This window comes from Dreissena polymorpha, chromosome 14, assembly GCF_020536995.1.
Source record: "Dreissena polymorpha isolate Duluth1 chromosome 14, UMN_Dpol_1.0, whole genome shotgun sequence".
In the NCBI taxonomy this organism is placed as follows: Eukaryota; Metazoa; Mollusca; class Bivalvia; order Myida; family Dreissenidae; genus Dreissena; species Dreissena polymorpha.
The window spans coordinates 9733203-9753872 of record NC_068368.1 but is presented as its reverse complement, the minus strand read 5'-3'; the positions used below and the strand labels follow the sequence as shown (position 1 = coordinate 9753872).

Sequence of the window (20670 nt, the reverse complement as noted above, 5' to 3'; positions counted from 1 at the left end):
AGTATGTTCGTCAAACGCTGCAAACTGCCAAACATTGTGTTTTATAACATCAGTATTTATCTTGGTAAATTAAGCTTTACATTCGGTTATTATTTTGGAGATAGGTTGATCACATTTTACAATAACTTAAGAAATGTACTTTATACATCAATTTATGCAACTGGGTGGAAGTAACACACAAAACATACGCTGTGGTTAAATGGTCATTGACTGACCGTTTTTAATATGTAACAAAAGTTCCAAAACATATAACAATATATACACCAATATAAATAACGTATGACAAAAGGAGATCAAACAATAATGTAATTTGGTAAAATGTGGAGGTTTCTTTAGAAAATGGCCTGACAAAAGGAGATCAAACAATAATGTAATTTGGTAAAATGTGGAGGTTTCTTTAGAAAATGGCATTCATTAGATATGTAAAGTACATGGATTTCTTTAGAAAAGACCTCAATGGCGTGCTCTGTAAGGCTTCTTTTGACAATGGCAGTAAAAGATACAATACGTTTCCTTAGAAATGGCACCATAGCAACTCACTTGTCATAACATAGCATAAAAATCATAGCGAAACAGTGTTATTATTTCAGTCAATTAGAAGCGCAACATACAAAACGTTATTGCAAAATATACTTGTTAAAATAAAACAATTTATTTCCTGCATGCATGTGCCGCTTTGTGAGGAGATTGTGGAGGTTGCCATAACATAGCATAAAAATAATGGAGAAACAATGTTATTATTTCAGTCAATTAGAAGCCCAACATACAAAAAGTTGTTGCAAAATATACTCGTTAAAATAAAACAATTTATTTCCTGCATGCATGTGCCGCTTTGTGAGGAGATTGGGGAGGTGGTGGGTAAAGCGGATTTTTTCCATTGTTCCTTTGTTTAGCCGCTTGCCTTCTAGAACACTAACAATGAACTGGTTTGATCCGGTTCTAACCTTGTTTACAGGGAAAATAGCCGAGCGTATCCGATTGTTCTGTAGATAGGCTACAGTCTATCTGATTGCCGTTCCTTTCACCCAACGCATAAAAAACACTGATACGGTATTTCGTATAGTTTGTCCTTATGCAACTGGGTGGAAGTAACACACAAAACATACGCTGTGGTTAAATGGTCATTGACTGACCGTTTTTAATATGTAACAAAAGTTCCAAAACATATAACAATATATACACCAATATAAATAACGTATGACAAAAGGAGATCAAACAATAATGTAATTTGGTAAAATGTGGAGGTTTCTTTAGAAAATGGCCAAAAAGATAGCTTGCTATCTTCCCCCACATTTTAAAACGGTAATGTAGAGGTCCCACCTGTCTGGCACGACTTACATGTAGGAATACAATAATAAACTCATACTTTGGCATCTTGTGAACAAAATGGGAACTGAATGGCTCAAGTATAACAAGTATGTAAGAAATAACACATTTTTCAACAGAATCACAAAATATTCTGACTAGAATAAAACATGTAACGTGGAAATGCATCAAAGACTATTTAAAGCAAGACAAAGTAAATAATGTCAGTAACGTCAATAAATTAACAAATTCTACACTAACCATATATATGTGTAATTATCAGTACACATTGGCTTGATAAAGTAGAAACTTTGATACAAGCAAACAAACAAATATAGGACGCTACATTACAGTGGCGCATTAAATGAAAATGATGGAAACAACAAAATGTATATACAATGAATTGTTTGCTCAATTCGATACAATGTAGTTGAACACATCTAGAATGTGAAAAAATATACGACTTAGTTGTTTTTCGATAGCCAGCCCAGGCAGGTATCGAATAGATTGTAATTACGAAGTATTGGCAAACATATAGCGCGTGAAGAAAAATAGCAGTTGGAAAATTGTTGTCGTTGTACAGCCCAAGCAGGCAACGAAAATGTTTCCGATACAAAGAGTGAGTATCTTTCACAGTACTTAACACATACAATGACATTCATATTGGAAAAAACACAACAAAGTTATAGAAATGCCACAAGTAAAAATGGTACATGATATATATATATACATATATACAGGTAACTGGTAAATCTGGGATTTTTGTACCAGGACAAGGCTAATCTCAATTGTTAAGGTTTTAATTAATGTCAGATGGCACGTCTGTTCAAAGCAACCAGCCCAAGCAGGTTGCTTGATAGAGAGTGCTGTTATCATCAAGGTATATTATGCAATGCTCTTTGTCTGCGGGATAAGACTGGTCAATTATCTGTAATTCTGATGTACTTCTGGAAAGCGTTACTATGCCAACGACCTAAATGTCTTATCTTAGCATCTGAGTACCCTCTTTGAGCACAGTCAGTAGCTTTACCTATACGAAAGCTGTGTGATTTGTACCGTTTGCTGTCCAAGCCACAAAATCTTAAACACGATGATAGCTGTTTATCAAAAATTCTCCTAGGGACAGGTAAACCAGAAGTTAAAGTAAAAATAGGCCCCGGATATTGACCACGAACTGATATGTAGTCCTTCAGGGCATGAACTGCAGATTGTTTTGTATGGCCATGTGAAAAGTTGATTGTGTGTGGTTTGCCATTATTATGCTTAAACCTGTGGTAAGTAACCGATACTGAAGAAGGTGCTGTAATGGAATCAAACTGAATGTCCGCTAACTGTAAAATGAAAGACTTTGTAGATGGCTTGCAGCTTGCAATCTCGCTGCAACGAGCAAAAGCATGAAATGCAAATAGAAACATGGCAGCAAATAGTTTTTCATGGTAGTGAGTTTCGCTAGTATGCTTTAGAGCAAATATTAATTTATCTAAAAGATCAATAGTGATAGGTAAGCGCAAGTCGTAAGATGGTGACAAGCGTTGCGCACCTTTAATTAAGGACGATATCAGGAAATGACAAGTGGGGTCTGTCACATTTTGCAGCTTATGTGCATAGCTTATGCCTGAAAGGTAAGTGGTAATGGATTTCACGGACATAGGTTTTTGGTGAAGGAAAGCCACAAACAGGGCAAGAGTCGTGACAGAAAGGGGCAAAGAGATAGTAGAAATGGAAAAAACTTGACAAAACTCATGAAATAGCCGCCAACCGCGCTTGTATGTCTCCATAGTTGAAGGTGCAAGAGAAGCATTTAGCAAATGTTCAAACCCTTGCACAATACCTCTGGCTTGAGATGTGGAGCTATGACTGTAGGATGTGGGTTGCAGAAGGGCGCTAACGCTTTGAACCGTTGAATCTGAAATCGAGAAAGACTGTCTGCGATACTGTTGTCTTTTCCCCTAACATGACGGGCTCGGAAGATGATGTTTAGGTCGAGACATTGCAAAACCAGCTTTCTGAGCAGGTACATTATACAGCTTATTTTCGAGGTTTGCTTGTTTATGATTGACACTAATGCTTCATTATCAGTGTTGAAAACCACTGTGTGATTCCGCCAAAGGGACCCCCATGTGAATACCGCAATGACAATAGGATATAATTCAAGGAAGGTAATATTTGCTTTATGCCAGCTTTCTGGAAAAGGCCCATAAAACCAATTGTTCTTGTAAATTGCTCCGTAACCTTTTGATCCAGATGCGTCTGTATACAAGCCAAGACTATCGCTGGAGAGTCTTTTTTCATTGATGAAAAAAGAGGTCCCATTGAAATGTGTGAGGAACCTTAACCACACCATCATGTCATGTTTTGCCGGAGACCTTAACTTGACCCTGTAATGTAACTTTTTAACACCAATAGACAAATCTATCAGGCGTCGTAAGAAAGCCCTCCCAGGTGTGACGACTGAACAGGCAAAATTTAGTAGCCCTATGATGGATAAGAGTTCACGGAGTGTACAGGTATTTCTTGATCTTAAGTCGCACAGAAGCCTAGCTGTTTTTGCAAGTTTGTCTTTAGGTAGACGGGCCTGCATTTGAATTGAATCTAATGTTATGCCTAGGAAAGTCATGACAGGTGATGGAGAAAATGTTTTCTCTGCATTCAAGGGTACCTTAATCAACGCACACATTTGGCAGAAAGAGTCTAGGGCCTCTTTAGCTTCATGAAAGGTTGGTGCAAGAAAAAGGAAATCATCAAGAATCTTGACAATGTGACGAATACCGAACTTGTTAATGGCTATCCACTTCAATGCAGAGCTAAAAGTCTCAAAAATCCTACAGCTTGACGAAGCTCCCATTGGGAGGCATTTGTCATAGTAGTATTTGTTATCCCATCTAAAGCCTAGAAGACCGTAGTCAGATGGATGTACAGGGATAATGCGGAATGCTGAACAGATGTCTGTTTTGGCCATGTATGAATTTCTACCAAGGGATTTGATTATTTTTATAGCGTCATCTACATTTTCATAAGAAACTTCTGTGAAATCTGGCGGGATTTGCCCATTTACTGACGTTCCAGTGTGACGAGGGTATGACAGGTGGTGAATCATTCTAAAATCGCCAGATTCCTTTTTTGGAACAACTCCAATTGGCGATACTTTAAATTCGGCAAAGGGTTGTTTGTCATACGGGCCATTTATTCGTTCTGCTTGCACTTCCTTGGCTAATTTTCTAGAAATTATCTCAGGATGCTCTTTTGCGGATTTAAGATTTGGGCTATCAGAGCTAGTTCTATCGCCACAGAAATTAAGTTTAAACCCAGACTTAAAACCTTCCACGAGATATTTTTTGTCGTCAGCATCATAACCATCTAGAAGGGTATGTAATATTTGCCAATTGACAGGAGTGGGTAAAGGATCGTTACTTATTATTTGACCTGTTTTGTTGGTTAGACCTGTTTTGGTTGTTAGAACTGTTCTGGTTGTCTGACCTGTTTTGGTTGTTTGACCTGTTTTGATGTGCTTGACCTGGGTTTGATTTGAACCTGGACTGATCGGCTCCTGAAGTTCTATTCCAGCATTTAAACTGGGGATGATTGCCGGAGCATGTTCTGCATCTGTGGGAGAAACTGCAGCCGTTGCATGTTTCTCCCCTATTAAACCGGTTACAGGTTTTACTGGGTTGGCCCGTTTGTGGGCCGGTTGACCGAAAGGGCTGCCTCTGATTCAACGCTTTGATGTAAAGCTCGTGGTGAATGGAGTCCCAAGGGAAGGGGTGGTTTTGACGTAACTGACGAAAGTTTGAATCGTAGAAATGCCAGTTTCCACGGGCTTTGGCAATAGCGCGTACAGTGTTGCAGTACTGCGCTAGTTGTTCGGCAGAGTCTGGATATTTTTGCCTATACACTGAAGAAAAAACGGCAAAAGTATCTGTCCACTGCTCGATGTTTAAAAATTTTCGTGAGGTCATAGGGGTCAGGGACTGTATACCTTCACTAGAAATTGTTATGTTAAAAGTGTCCAGCAGACTTACTGAAAGCAGTGGAAAAATCCACAAATTCATTAGCCCAAATTTTTTCTTTGACCTTGAGGGGAACTGAAGCGTAAAGAGGTATGGACGGTGACATTTGAAGGGATATAGAATTATTCAAGATTGATGGGATCCCAGAAATACCAGTACCTGTGAAAGTGCTATGTTCTGTTTGCACAATGTTGTAGTTTGGAAGATTGTTCCAGTGTCCCTCATGTTGGATTGATTGAATCCCACGATCATTCAGATGCTGTTCTTGATCAGTCATTGGAGTGGATGTCTGGGGCATGTTTTTTCCCAAAATTTCAGAGATCTTCCGCTCCACTAAGCTCTCCAGTGTACTGGAAATATTGTCCACTATCTGTCTTGTCATTTGTGTGTGTACATCGACACCAGGCTGGGATTGGTTGCCGATGATTTGGCTTGTTAAATGAGAATCGCCCTCATTTACAGCCTGGGATTGGTTCCCGGACAGTCCAGGCGTGTTTAAAACCGGTCTTCTTGCTGCCCTATTTCGGGTATTTTCAGTTATTGCCAAAATGGCAGGGTCATTCGTGTTTACACTGGTTGTGGCGGTATGTGAGGCCGTTGTTTTCGCCCTTTTCTTGGTCATTGTCGGTGGAACATCGCTGTTCTTCCGTTTCTTCGGAGGCATGTTGGAGCTGAAATGAGTTCGAAGCAAACGTTAGCAAGTTCGCCCCTTTTTTATAACTGACTATCCCTGAACCACACTCTTGACATGATTTATCTCGCAATGACTTAAATTTATATAGCAAAGTTAAGCCATAATATTATCATACCATGGAATTGATGTATAAACAAGTAAGTTACAGTGCACCTAAATGTGTTAAAATAAATCCATCCACAATTCACATCCAATCAAATGTGACACGCACATTTAACCAAATGTGACCGCGCTAAAGCCTACAGGCTCGCAGACAGTGGGATATACTACACAAATTAGCTCAATAAATCCATCCACAATTCACATTCAATAAAATGCGACAAGCACACTCAACCAAATGTGACCGCGTTAAAGCCTACTGGCTCGCAGACAGTGGGATATACTACACACAAATTAGTTAAATAAAACGTCCACAATTCACATTCAATTAAACGTGACAGGCACGCTCGATCAAATGTGACCGCGTTAAAGCCCACAGGCTCGCAGACAGTGGGAGGTATGACAAATACAAACAACCACAATTCACACAAATAATTTGACCGCGTTTAAAGCAAATGGCTCGCAGACAGTGGTAATAAACCTTAAAAACCCACCACAATTCACCAAAATGTGACCGCGATAAAGCCTAATGGCTCGCAGACAGTGGGGGTATGTTAAAACAAAAAAGAGAGCCCAATCACATTCACATTACAAACAGACCTGTATGCAGCCGACTGGCTGCATAAAGCGAGGTATATCAATATAATTATAGTAAAAACAACCATACAATCTACATGAAAACAATACACCTGACCGCATTTAAAGGCTAGCAGTCACAAACACTGGGTATACTATATTAGCTGACACTGGCTACATATGTAGCAACATATCAAATAAAAACTGTATTAAATGTACACCTAGTTCGAAATCAGTTTTTAGTTACAATGGAATTATCTGATTCATCAATTATGTAATATAAATGCTTATTTCGATCGTATTATCGTATACTGCTTTTAGTGACCAATAACCAACATTCTGGACATTTGCGATCAGCATTGACTTTGATTTCATTACATATTGGAGTAGTGAAAAGCAGATATATTAAAAATATACTCCCCTAGAATACTTTATGTAGAATTCTTCACAGCTCTCATAACTGCATGCCGCAACGACCTGTAGAAGCGATATTGACCAAATTGGGTAAGGTGGACCCCGTCTGCTGCAAATATCTGTGTCTGAGCACCGAAGAGACGTCTGTGACTCCAGAATGTAATAGATGGATGAGATTCCAGTAATGTCTTTAGAATTGAGTTTGCGTGACGTCGTTTTGCCTCGTATTCCTCTACGCTTACATTCCGAGGCCTCAAACGTGTGAACAATTCACATATAACAACCTTCTTTACACTGTAGTCCTTCAAGAGCAGGATGCCAATCTCCTCTAATGTACTCGCCACAGTTAATGGCAATATCCCGGAGTTTGTGCCGATCCCACAATCAATGTCGTTCTCACCGAGCTGAATTACAACAACTTGTGGCTTGTGAATTGTAAGGAAATTGTCAAATCGTCGCTTAAACTTGTCAGTGCTTACGTGTCTCTGGTTATTTCCGCAAACGCACAGCCCACCTAGGCCCATATGTATCACCTCGCATTCTGTCAGGTCGTAGTTGGCAGGCAGGGAATGATGCCGAAAGCTCTCATGTATTCTACGGATGAAACTATGCCCTAAAATCGCTACAGACATTCTTTGTTGTTTTCCCTCCATTTTGAAACAAAGGAAATCGTCCGGTGCACTTACTGAAAACTGTAAATTTGTCAAAACTTGGTAATTTGTAGTATAGTTTTCAATAGTATTCCATGCCGTGCACAAATTGACAAATAAATATCACTTTCCAATCAATAATGTTCCAAAAATAAACGTATAAATTCAAATAAAACGAATTTTTTCCATTGTTCCTTTGTTTAGCCGCTTGCCTTCTAGAACACTAACAATGAACTGGTTTGATCCGGTTCTAACCTTGTTTACAGGGAAAATAGCCGAGCGTATCCGATTGTTCTGTAGATAGGCTACAGTCTATCTGATTGCCGTTCCTTTCACCCAACGCATAAAAAACACTGATACGGTATTTCGTATAGTTTGTCCATATGTTTATACAATGATATGCGTCAAAACGCTTAAATATATAATTATATTTATATATCCTATTTTTACCAAAACAACCTATTTCCAAATCCTGGAATCAAAGAATCTCATCCTCAGTTTTTTTAATCTCTTAACTCTCAGTCTGAAAAATCGACATTTGCCTATAAGGCATTCTAATTCATGATGGGACTAAATAGTGCATATTGCTTACTTCGATATACTGCTCTACAACAACCTTGGTGGTTTACCAACGACTTAACTTCGTTCCCAGAATATTATTCTAAAGCATCAACTGTCTCTGTGGCAGAAAAGCTACCACGGTAAATTACACAGTTTACGTGTATTGTTTACATGTGATGCGAGTAGGTGAGCCGAATGTTTACCACACGTGGTATCTTATTAGAAAAATGAATGGTTTTGTCTGCCAATCGTCTACATCGAAACCCCGACTTAACTAGATGCTATTTCCATTGTTTGCTCTTGGAATCTAATACGGACTCAACGTTATATCTATTTGTCATAAAATATATTTAAAGCTATGTATGGTATTATTTTCAGTACTACCATTGAATAAAATAGGTTTTATATTTTGATGGTAAAAAAAATTAATTATAAAAATTTTGCAAAGCATTTTCATAAGTTTTAACAATTATATTAACTGCTTCCGCTTCATGCAAACTTCAGCTGCGAGTTTAGTATCAGACAAGATGCCAGTCGCATCTAGATGTTTTACCTCACAATTGTAAGCCTTTATATAAAGGATTTTATGGTTCCCTTCAACGGACATTCCATATCATCTACAACACATTTCCGAAAACCGTCTAATATCTGTAACGTCCTCTTCGGCGAATGTACCATATACACAATGTTCTTGTCACTTATGGGATTCTTTGTCCATTTCCGGGAATCATATCATGCCAATAGTTCTCACGTTTGTGAACAAGCTTATGGGATCATATTTCCGCTTCCGGAGACCATAGCATACCTATTCTAGATGTATGCAAGAAGATTCCTGATCATATAAATCTTACTGGCGTCATGTTGAAAGAAGGGCCACTTATAAGGTTTCTCCTGAAAAACAACTTCCTGTGGCTAAATAACTACACAAATGGTTTATTTGCAATTTGCATTACCTGTATGGTTGATTGAAACGCCCGCATTTAATCCGTTTACTTCCGGAAACAGGTTGCTCTTTTTCCTGAGCTCATTTGCATTCCAATGTGTCTCGTTTACGTGTCTCGATGACCGCGAGTACATACCGTTGCTCTGTTCGTCAATTTAGTTAATCTAATTGCAGTTTAATCCTACCTGTTCGTTTCCAAGAAACTCCCAAGGAATATCATGTTGCTTATCTACATTAAAGCTACATTTTTCGATTACATCTCTATAACATATTCTACTTGCATCAGCAAAATATTTAACACACACACTTGATTGAGTTGAACCCGTTGCCGCTGTTGTTTTAACAAGAACGTAATTTCGAAAATTGATTGCTTTAGCACTAAATGGGCGTGAACCAAGACGCTCTAGCAATTATGCAATCGATTAAATGTCTAGTTATCAATCTTACCGTTTTTCCAATCAAACTTTGAAAAGGTTTTCTCTGCCCTACACTGCTAGCTACGAATCATACTGGAACTACTTTTTGTCTGGTTTGATGTATTTGATATATAATCTTATCTACATTTATTCAAGTCTAGCCACTCAGTTTAAAGTTATGGAAAACTGATTAACATCATTATAACATGAAACAACGCATTCCAAAAAACAAGTTTCAAATAGTTGTTAACGATCATTCACTTAAGTCTAGATGAGCATTTGTTTTTCAACGCAAAATGATCGGGTGTTACTATAAAAGCACGCTCATAACCGCAACTTACTACATCTTCAATATACTTACTATTACTAGTATCAATGGTTATTCAGTAGTAGACCCACTGGATTGCGATGCGAGGTTAACCCATGTATGCCTAGTGGACTTTCCAATCCTCCTAAATTGGATCAATTTATTTCCAAATTTAGGGATGTCTAGTATATATCTTCAATATACTTACTATCACTAGTATCAATGGTTATTCAGTAGTAGACCCACTGCATTGCGATGAGAGTTGAAGTTACTGGCTTCCGGTATGGCCTGTTAAGCGCGCCACGCGACAATTCCGCCTTAAAATTGTTTTCTTTCCAGCGACTCTATCTTGTACTTTTAACAAAATATTTTATATATTGCACAATTGATGCCTTGTTCCCTGTAATATCTGGACTTTTCATCAACAATAGTATTCATTAGGTTATATGTTCGTCAATTTTGAGTATACGATGTTTCCATGTATATGAACATACTTACTTCTGTAAAAAAACACAAAAATCATACTTTCAAAAACGGTTTGTTTTCTCATTTTCGTATGGACAAAAGTACTCCGTACGGAATACCGTTTATACCATCGTGGTTACACATTAAAATCCAGAGGGCGACAATGCGATAATGCGATAGTACGATGGCGACAACTCGATAGTACGATGGCGACAACGCGATAATACGATGGCGACAATGCGATAGTACGATAGCAACAATGCGACAACGCGATAGTACGATGGCGACAATGCGATAGTACGATGGCGACAGTGCGACAATACGATTGCGACAGTGCGATAGTACGATGGTGACAATGCGACAATGCGATAGTGCGATAATACGATGACGACAGTGCGACTATACGATAGCGACAGTGCAATAGTACGATGGCGACAATGCGATGATACGATGACGACAGTACGATGATACGATGGCGACTGTACGATATGACTATCGATTGTCGCCATTGTACTATTGCATTGTCGCCATCGTACTATTACATTGTCGCCATCGTGCTATTGCGCTATCGTATTAATGCCCTGTGTATTTTAATGTGTAACCACGATGACATAGCGGTATTCCGCAACTCCGCTATACGATGTACCTCACAGTACTCATACTTACCTTACCGAGTTCGTATGCCTATATATTAAAATAAAGCAAACGTAACGGTCTACTGACTTTTCGTATTCATCTTTCAGGTTTTATTACCGTACACTGGTTGGAAAAACACAGATGTGATATGTCGAGGGATTAACGAAAATACCAATAAGATGAATTCGGATCAAATGCAACTGTCTAAAGAATAAGAGTCATTAAAATAGGGGAAATCTACATGTCCAAAAAAATAAGAGGCATATCAAATGATTATTTTGTCTAAAAGAGGTTGTTTACAAATTTATAGTGTTATTAAACTTAGAGCTACTACGGTAACACTTAAAGTTGGCTCAAGATTAGACGACGAGTGTATAATTACGCGGCTATTAAATATTTACAACTGACAATTTAAATTTCTCATAACATTTGCCTTATTTGGACCAACGCTTATGTATTGGGATTAAGTTATTTAACAATATTCTCCTTTAGGCAATTGTATAACACCGATTGATATGATTTGTTTAAAATATCTTGCGGTCAAAGTGTCCGTTCGCAAAGGTGGTTAAGAACACACTTTATGAAGAACCACTGTGTAACCATCAATATTCTCAACTATTTCTGGGCATTATAGACATTTCGGAGTCACTCAACTTTTTCTTTAGTAATGTCTACATTTGAGTAAGTACATGCATTTAAATTGTGTCGTTTAATTCATTTGATAATTAAACCCACCCGACGGAATCTCGATTATGTACATGATCAGTCCGTCACAATTGTTGATATATCACTTTCAGCAGCTAACGGATGGACTCGTGTACTGTCGGGCATTATCATACGCTTGACAAATGAACATAAATAAGTTTTACAGAGAGGGGAGGGGGGAGTCTTATATCCGTACAATCCGGAAGTGCGCACAATACAATACGTTTGTTGGTGAGCGTTAAACTAGATTAACTAGATCATTTACATAGATATCTACGGTTTTCGCATTTCTCATGAAACAACCAAATGTCATTTTCTACATTAACTCATGTTACAATTCGCATGTCAAGAAGGAAGTTTTAAATCCGGTTGTCATATTGTGAACATGAAAAACTGTACAGGCGCTTATAGAAAGCGTTGACGATTGTGATCCAACTTGAAAGTATGTAGTTTCCCATTTGTATAAGAATTATACTAAGCTTATTAATAAACAATACAGTTCAACACATAGAATTTGTAATGTATTTATGAATAATGATTCAGGCTTTTGATTGTTGTGTTTTTTCGGAATTTCTACATATTTATATTTATTCACTTAACTTCTGCCTGTATGCATGTATGCACATTACTGTAGCAAATACGTTTTCTACCTTTTTTATACGCTTGTGCGGAAAATTCCGATTGTAAGCCATAACAATTAGCTGGTTTATTTACAGTAAAATGATCGGAATTTACTCGAACATACTATATCATAGGTCTCTTGCGAGAGACGTAAACAGATGATGCATTGCAGACTCAGAACTATATTCAGTAAAGCTAATGAATATCTTTGTATTTGAAAAAGTGTTCAATCAAAATAACGGAGCTGTTAATTACACAATACGGGTATTTCTTTACACTTAAAAGTAAGCAAACGTTCTGATACTAAGCTCAATTTCATTTGAAACAGTTTCTCGTCTTTTACAACTATTATCTCTAAATCTATGTCTTTTCTTCTCTATCTTGTCTATCACAGTGTCTACACTATAACCCATTAAGAGACCGTCCTTCGTTAAAAACTGTTTCTGTCATGCTATGCATCTTTTTTCCTATGAAGACCTATAACACACGTTTGAAATTATTAAGCCAATAAATTGCATCGTATCACATTTAAGTCATAGTTCATTGATGTTAGTTAATTTAAACAGTACATGTATTTATGCAGCAAAATGAATACGATTGTACCTTTCGTGCTTATAGTAATCATGTTATTCTGTTGTAAATAATAATTTTTATTCACGAAATAACATATGTTTCAACCAAGATCTATGCGTTCTAAAGCGTTCATTAGCGGCACTGAAACACAACACGAATGCATTTAGATACATTCACTTTTTGAACTTGAAAACAAATTCGCTATAATTAATAGCTGATTTAGATTCGCAATGTTGCCATTCGAATAATTTTAAAATTGATCACTAAAATAACGCCTGCTTTTTTAAGGTGAAAGTGAAGTTTTACTTCAAGGAGCTACACTGTCGACGAACCAATCAGTATATGATAATTGGGTTCTCAACCGAGCCATCGATGGAAACACTGGTCACTCTGTTGAATGTAATTGTTGTACCGCCATTACAAGGCCGACCTGGTTCCAATTAAGTCTACCACAAACATATTTTGTGAAGCGCATTGTACTTAAGGGTCGTACCGACGGAGGTAGTAGATTTCTTAAGATTATATTAATATATTAATGTTTGTTTCCCTTTGTTGTGTGTTTTATCTTATGACACTTATTCATATAATCATAAAAACAGATTCCAATAAATATGAGATGTAGTTTGTAACAAAGCTGTGTCATTAGATAAAATTTCGTATGCATTATTATCATTTTATAACACTTTAAATTGTATACTACGATAATAAATACGTCTTCTTAAATTTCAGCTTACGAACAGTTTAGGGAAATTACAATGTATGGTGTTCATGCTGACAATAACACGGTCAAACAACTGGTCAAAACTTCTTCTGATATCCTACGAACCTACGAGATAAGTCCGCCACAGGCTATGCAAGCAATACGCGTGGTTGGTCACGCGTTGGTTGAGCACCCGAATTCAAATTATATGACAATATGTGAAATGGTGGTTTACAGACAAGAAGGTAAAGCATCAAGGGCCTTTCACTCATCTATATTAGTAACATGACATGTTGTAAGCCTTATTTTTGTGCTTTTGCAATCCATCGTTATAATCAACAATCAGTTTGGTTTAATAAATGTGTGCTCTGAAATACAGCATATGCGTGTTTTAAAGATTGCCGGATTGGAACCTACGGACCTAATTGTGTACAAAGATGTCAATGTCTGGAAGGACCTTGTGAAACTGTAACCGGTTCCTGTAGAACAGGATGCCAGAGAGGCTGGACAGGAGCCGCGTGCAATCAAAGTAAACTTTGTATTTTTTTATTTCGTTAATGCAATTAAGTAAACGGTAAATAAGTTATTGAATCTGGATATATTATAATTTAATCAGCAGGTGTTCTATAAATTGCTACAAATTTGGACTACTTTGTAAACATACTATATTCGTTTTTTGTGCACAAATGTCTGTATCACATGTTTATAGTAGACACATTTCGAGAAAATACTTCATGGGCTACACATATTATTTGTATGTAAGGTTAAATGATTGCACGGGATAAACATTATTTGCATCGGAAACTGTGACGCGCAATGTCTGTATACATAAACGTATCGCTTTTATTCATTTGTGAACGGAAATGGTAGCATTTAACAAATTACCGTAACATGTTTTTGCAATTTTATCAACAGTAATACATGGTACGGTCGATCTCACTTGATTTAAGTCAAAGTTAATAAATACATTTATAATAGACTCTTTTCACAATTGGCCTAAATTAATTAGAGCGCAAAGTCACATGACTCGCAGAACTCCAGAACGAGGCTGAACGTGTTACCATTTACAATAGTCCCATGCAACGCCGCATCTGATTTCAACCTTTCACTCTTATGAACATTCGGCGATGTAACAATTTAAGAAAACACAATATGACATTGTCAGAATAATTTATAAATATGTACTTAACAGTTTAAGTGTATTCGATTATATATGTGATCAACCAGAAGTAAAATAATCGGGATAAATGATTATTTTATCAGAATGTTTATTAACTGCTTCTGATTTGGACTACTTTCTTAATGAAACATACAAAGCTCAGTGTTCCAACTCTGGGATTACGAATCTCTGAACCACAACAGAACATAACCGAAATAAATGTATTGATTATAGAGATCTATTTAAAAATTTTTTTTTAAACATTTAAATTGCTACAATTATGGATGTTTGATTAACGAACAAATAATGCATGAGGTGAACATTATTTGCTTAAAAACTATGACACCACATGTGTTTGAATATCTTCTTATGACTGATGTTTACGTAGAATAATGCACGTACGATAATGGTCGAATATAAACAAATAATTAACAAAGTGGTAGATAGTTGTAGAGCAACTTTAGACTGAACTGCTTGGAAAGGTAGTTTGTGTGTTTACTACATTTACGCTTAAATGTACTTTTCCTAAACAGTTTTATATCATTCAAGACAACGGAAGGATTTATACTTTAATGTCGACGTTTTAATGTTTGAGAAAATAGTTTGTTGTGAATGCGTTCTTTAAGAAAATAATGTAATGTCTAAGATACGTAAAATTAATATTAAAAGCCTGCGACAACGGATGGCACGGTCAGGGATGTCTTACACAATGTGGTCAATGTCTGAACAACGCTACCTGTAATAAGACTTCCGGTGTGTGTCCAGATGGATGTGCTGCAGGATACAATGGTTCTCTCTGCATAGAAAGTACGTTCTTTTTTTCTGATTCCAAGTGACAGCGCTTTCGCTTTAGATATGTAATAATAATTGACTCTTCATAAACGTCTTGTGACTAGATCTTCTTTTGAAAGAATATATATTGCTGATGTTAAAATCATATTTAAGCTAAAGATGCGTTGTCAGAACGTAAGGGATTTATATGTTACTAGTGAATACGAATCATCCACGAACTCGTTTTCCTAAATGTTACTGCTGCTAAGTACGTGATGATGGACACATCGATGCTACTACTTAATTTAATATGTAGAGTTATTCTTGACTATTCATTGAACAGAATGTGATGACGGATTGCATGGCCTTCGATGTCAGAACAATTGTGGTAATTGTCAGAACAAGGTGCCCTGCAACAAGGTTTCCGGACTCTGCCCTGGAGAATGTGAACCCGGATATAACGGGACTATGTGCAAAGACGGTAAATTATAAATAAATGTAAAATTAATTTGTGGGTTGAGCGTCCCTCTATACAAATGCAGTAGTCATATTTTAAGACACACAGAGAAATATATAACTGCACGAAATTGTTGGCCCAAAAAGAAAAGAAAAACAACGAAATTAACACACTTGAGTCTTTAGTACATGAATATTCAGAGCATGTTAAAATGTGTTTATATTGCTATCCGAAAAATTAATATATAATTCCATATATGCCAGAGCACGATTCAAAATTACGTCTTATATTTGGACAAAATCACAACAGGGAATTGTTTATATAGAAACAAACCTTTGTTAAAATGAGTTTATCTGTATAAAAGTCATTATAAAAGAAAAAAAAAAACAATGTAGTTTATCGAACTAAAAAATCCTTTAAATACAAAGAATTGTAATTTTTTTAACCTAACAGCACTTTATTGAGACACATTTTAGCTCACATGAGCTCGAAGTGATCATAGCTAGCTTTGGTGATCACCTATTTTTCGTTGTTCGTCATGCGTCGTCCGTCTTCAACATTTACCTTATTAAGGTAGCGCACCCGTAATGATTTCCCGCGATTTCTTCAAAGATCGAAGAGCCTTTTTACCTGTTTACTTAGGGATATCTAATTTAAGCTGGTACTAATGTGAAGTCGTGGCGGAGTGGTTAAGGCGATAGACTAGAAATCTTTTGGGGGGATCTTCCAGCGCAGGTTCGAAACCCGCCGACAACACGTACTATTTGCGACGCGTTTTATTTCTTTTCTTACGTAATTTGATTTAATAAAGCATATAAGCTATGTTTATTGTTAAATATGTTACAATTTGTATGCACATTATTCAATTTTTTAAATTAAAACAACGTTATAGCTAAATTGGGTCATTTACTGCTGAAAATACGAATCATGCATGTTGCATTTTTATTTGTATTTTTTAAAAAACATAGAAAGCTTACTTAATATTTTGCCTGTAGTTCAGTGAAATAATGCTGATTAAGAATATAATTCATTATATTAAATTTTGAAAGGTTCCCATTACGGATGCGTTACCTTAACAATCTAGTGGCCACACTTATTGGTAGATCGTTATACGTGGGCATAATATTTGCCCCAATGATATGTAAGCGGAGTTCGAAACGGTATCACGTACATAATATAAACTATGTAACTAGGTCAACTTTAAAAAAAGCTATTTTACATTTAGACGTATTATTTATAGTTCCCACCTCAAAAAAGATAGTCAGAACATTACATAATATCCGAATTCGAAAATGATTCCGGTCGTTTTAACAACATTGCCATCAAAGGGCGGGGCAGTTTCCTTATATGGCTTCAATTTAACTTTGTTTACCTTGTTCACACTTTAAAATGTATATTTATTTTAAAAACTTCATATAATTTGGTCATAAACCTTTTACTACTATATCTCAGCGCAGTTTCAACAGTGGGTGAAAAACACGGCCGCAAGGGTTCCGGGCAATTTTCTGGATATGTCTATAGTAAAACTTTGTTTTCAGTCTAGAAAAGACATTCACGGTCAAATTTTCATGATACTTATTAAGAACATTCGTTCTTAAAATATCTCAGAGAAAAAACAAATGTTCGCTTTGTTGCAATTATGGCCTCCAGGGAATGGCGCATTGTCCTTAATATAATACAGTGAAAGCTCCTAACTCGTTAGAAGTCACTTGTGTAGTCAGCTCATCATACAACTTGCTCAGACCATGTTTTTAATGGTATCTAGGCCCAGATAAAACATAGGTACGGTCATTAAAAAAAATTTAGTCAGGATGCGCGGAAATTTTCTGTATACGGCTATATTAAAACCTTATTAAAACTGAAGAAGTCGCATGTTAACTTAATCTTTGTTAAACGTTCTCAACGTATTTGTTTCTTAGTTTATCTTGGCTGAAATCGAAATTTGTTTTGGTATTTCGCTAAAAAAAGATGCCTTGCGATATGTTTGTTTAGCGTTTAGTTTAGGCTCAAGTGTAACCTTTCAACACACGTTGATGTTGCTTTTCTCTGAATATTATCTGAACATTATGAGAACTTTTACACTGATATATATGGGAGCGTAATGTTTTTTTAATGAAATGATTGTATAATGATGATGTTAATGATGATGATGGTGGTAATGATGCTGATGATTATGATGGTGATGATTATGATGGTGTTGTTATTGGGGGTGGTGGTAATAATGACGGCGATGATGATGATGATGATGATTAAGATAATTAAGATGATTAAGATGATTAAGATGATGAAAATGATGATGATAATGATGATGATGATGATAATGATGATGAGAGTTGTCGCCCCTAAATTAATATTATGTTTAGATATGAAAGTGTGCATGGTTCTGTGTTTTGAAATGGTTTTATCTATCAACAATTTGTCATAATTGTGTGCCAAGAAATTAACATGTATATTTCAATAAGTAATAGTGTTCCAAGTTGTATTATCACAATTTGCAACAGATTACGATAACACATTTGCCTGTATGTCTTTATTTTGTTGTCTTTATGTTATACAGGTTTTGATATAGCTCTGTAAGTAAAAATGTTAACAGTTTTATCTTATCAGAGACAGCTATTTACGTACATGCCGTATTAAGCATTATAAATGGTTAACACTATTAAAGCTGTATTATTGACATATCTTAAACGTTGGCCAGAACAATACAATTGTGTTACCTCAGCATAGTTTGATATTTGGTAATGTGGGGTCAAAAACTGAGTCAGTATGCAAATTTAAAATACCTGAAAACTTCTTTGGATTGTTTCCCCAATGTCCATGAACTTGTTACATACATTACTGTGCTCTATTGATGTAAATATCGAGTTTGAAAATGGTTTAAGTTGATTTACCAAACAATATTGCCCAAGTGTGGGGTAATTTTGCGTGGGTGCTTGCCTCATCCAATGACATTAGTTTTATTCACAGGACAACAATTTACTTTAGTAACTTAGCTAACTGTTATGTTTCTTAAGTTAATTATTATTTATTATTGAAATTTGATAAATGAGTTTACCATACATTCAATATTTAAATCATAATTATGTTATTTCGTTCAATAACATAATCAACCTTTCGCATGCATGTAAATTGAGCCTGTTTACAGCCTCAGTGATGCCTATTTTACTGTTAATTTTCATTTTTTAATCAATGGTAAGAAGATAGAAACAATACTTTTTTCTTTTGTGCGGAAATATGTAATTCTCACAATTTGTTTTGCAAATGCGCTAGTTGATACACCATCGAAAGATTACACCAATGATATTTGAATACGTCGTTAATATGTTACATCAGCGATGCTTTTAATAAATATGTGTTCACATAGCCTGCGACAACGGATGGTACGGTCAGGGCTGTCTTACACAATGTGGTCGATGTTTGAACAACGCTACATGTAATAAGACTAACGGCATGTGTCCAGATGGATGTGCTGCAGGATACAAAGGTTCTCTCTGCGTTCATGGTATACTTCATTTCAAATTCATATTGACATGATTCGCACTTAAAATATTGAATAAAAATTGACAATTTATAAATTACGTTTTACAAATATGTCTTCGTTTAAAAAGTGTTCGACTCGACTATACATATGCTATAAGTGAATACGAAACTTTCCATACATCGTTATTGGAATGATGGCCACAATTAAATAATGGAAACATCCCGCATTACTTAGTAAAACAAATATATGTTTTTGTTTACGTTTAATTAAACAGAATGCGAAAACGAACGGTATGGTCTTGCATGTGAGAAAATTTGTGGTAATTGTAAAAACAAGGTGCCATGTAACAAACTGTCCGGCGTATGCCCTGGGGCATGTGGACCCGGATATAACGGGACGATGTGCATTGAAGGTAAAATACAATTATCTATATAACAATTAATAATAGTAATATTGTAAGAAAATCATTGAAATTAACACGACGCTGAATTTTTTACATTATGAAAAACATCAACAATACCGTTTTTTTAATTATCAGTTTATGTTAATAAAACTATATCTCTATACAAGATATGTGTAATGCAATTCATTAAAGTGAGGCAACGATTCCGATTCCACTGCTGAAACGGCGGCTTGTATAAAGCGTTACACATTTACATGTTTAACAGTAAATTTCGCAAACAATTAAGAATATTTTCGTCAAAGCTTATATCAGATTATTGAACAACAATACTTAAATATACGAGTGCCCTGAATGCATTATCGTAGTAATTAATGAATATGAGAACACAGTCTGTAAGTACAACCGCTCTGGCGCTGGCAATCTTGTTAGTATAAAGGGGCACACACAGACTGTATTGATGTCGAGAGCTGAGTTTGAAACTGCTCTATCCCTCAAGCCTTATCATTAGAGATATAATTGTTTCATGCTAAACACGCAGTTAACATCGTTGTTAAACGCACTGTAGTATCCCTTTTCATACCCTACACTTCCCAACATAGAAAGTCGATTGAATAACAAATTAAATGTAAATGTGAAAACTATGTGTAGATTGCACGTTTTTTACTTTAAAAAAGTGTCAGGCCTACCAGCGGGACATTTTATATTAAAATTGATTGATCGCTAACAA

General features: G+C 36.1%; 1 protein-coding gene and 2 long non-coding RNA genes across 3 annotated transcripts in view; all 3 read left to right on the top strand.

The window, feature by feature from the left end:
* Positions 1 to 20670, top strand: part of LOC127858671 (receptor-type tyrosine-protein phosphatase kappa-like) — a 130597-nt gene that overhangs the window by 97280 nt on the left and 12647 nt on the right. The window lies entirely within an intron of this gene.
* Positions 177 to 615, top strand: LOC127859019 (uncharacterized). The gene is made up of 2 exons (XR_008039235.1): positions 177 to 326; positions 392 to 615. It is a non-coding gene; the product is annotated as an uncharacterized LOC127859019 (long non-coding RNA).
* On the top strand, positions 14064 to 16206 carry LOC127859020 (uncharacterized). Its single transcript, XR_008039236.1, has 3 exons — positions 14064 to 14201; positions 15501 to 15638; positions 15946 to 16206. It is a non-coding gene; the product is annotated as an uncharacterized LOC127859020 (long non-coding RNA).